Source organism: Cynara cardunculus, assembly GCF_001531365.2.
Source record: "Cynara cardunculus var. scolymus isolate 2C chromosome LG 2, CcrdV1, whole genome shotgun sequence".
In the NCBI taxonomy this organism is placed as follows: Eukaryota; Viridiplantae; Streptophyta; class Magnoliopsida; order Asterales; family Asteraceae; genus Cynara; species Cynara cardunculus.
The window spans coordinates 8,223,803-8,225,063 of record NC_037529.1 but is presented as its reverse complement, the minus strand read 5'-3'; positions in this window follow the sequence as shown (position 1 = coordinate 8,225,063).

The window sequence follows — 1,261 nt, the reverse complement described above, 5'->3', positions numbered from 1 at the left end:
CCAACCAAAAAACAATTCTCCAAATTCTACTGGAGATGATATTAAGAGCCCAAAAGGAATTCAAAAAGATTTCTTATCTTTGATGATACCGGTTGGAGCGACTATATTTTATGCATATCATAAGTCCAGATCAAGTATAAGCATCAATCTTTTCATTTACAGGTTGCATGCAGTTTAATCATTGTCAACGATAATCTTGATTAAGATAAGAACGTTTATTCAAATAAAATTAATGTTAGCATTTAAGAACAAATGGTCTCTTGAATATGATTGTGATATATGGTTGACATATATCTTGGATCATTAAGCCGACAAAATATTGGTTTTACATCTCTATTCAAGACTTAAAATTGTAATTTATATAATGCTTTAACGTACATTTTTTTCAAGATACTTGAAAAGAGAAGGTTTGAATTTAACGTACATAATTAATATCAATTATACAAATGTATATATGATACATATATACCGGTTAGGTTGACTTGAATAATCACTTGGTTTATTCATTGGTCATCGCCTTTATGCATATGTCATTTTTGTATTGAAATATAAAAGATTATAAGGTGCTTGATTAGTTTGAGTTTAGCTCCAAAGGTCAAAAGTACCAGGAGGTCTCAGGTTCAAATCCAAGTAGGAATAAAAATCTCCTTGTGGTCACGGAGGTTCAAATGCGGTGACTCCAGGCTATCTGTAATTAGTCGGCTCGCATAACGAGTTGGATATCTAAGTTAATAATAAAAAAAAGATTATAAGAATATGCATTGGTATTTTTATATAGTATACAAGTAATAGATAAATCGTGAAGGGTTTACTTTAAAATGGTTGAGGATAGAAGAACACATCTTGACTTTAACTCCATTTAATTGAACGTAAATCACAAATTTCGATATTTTATAATCATTGTAGGAAGTTGATATGGTAATTAAGTCAAATTTGAACTTTTTCCAAATTATAGTTTAATAAATCTTAATTTTTAAAACTAAAATTGACTTATCTATTTTTTGTAAATTTGAAATATAATTAAAACTTAAATTAAACAAATCATATATACTATATTATAAAGCATTTAACTAAAACTCTTAAAAACTATTAAAACTCTTAAAACTCTTAAAAACTCTTAAATCCCTAAACGATTTCATCTCTATCTAATTTCGTCACATATCTGAATTCGTGTAACTAACTGCAGATAAACACAATCAAATACAGGATAAACATCTCATTTTAAATATAAAAAATCTAAAATATAATTAGTATAATCATT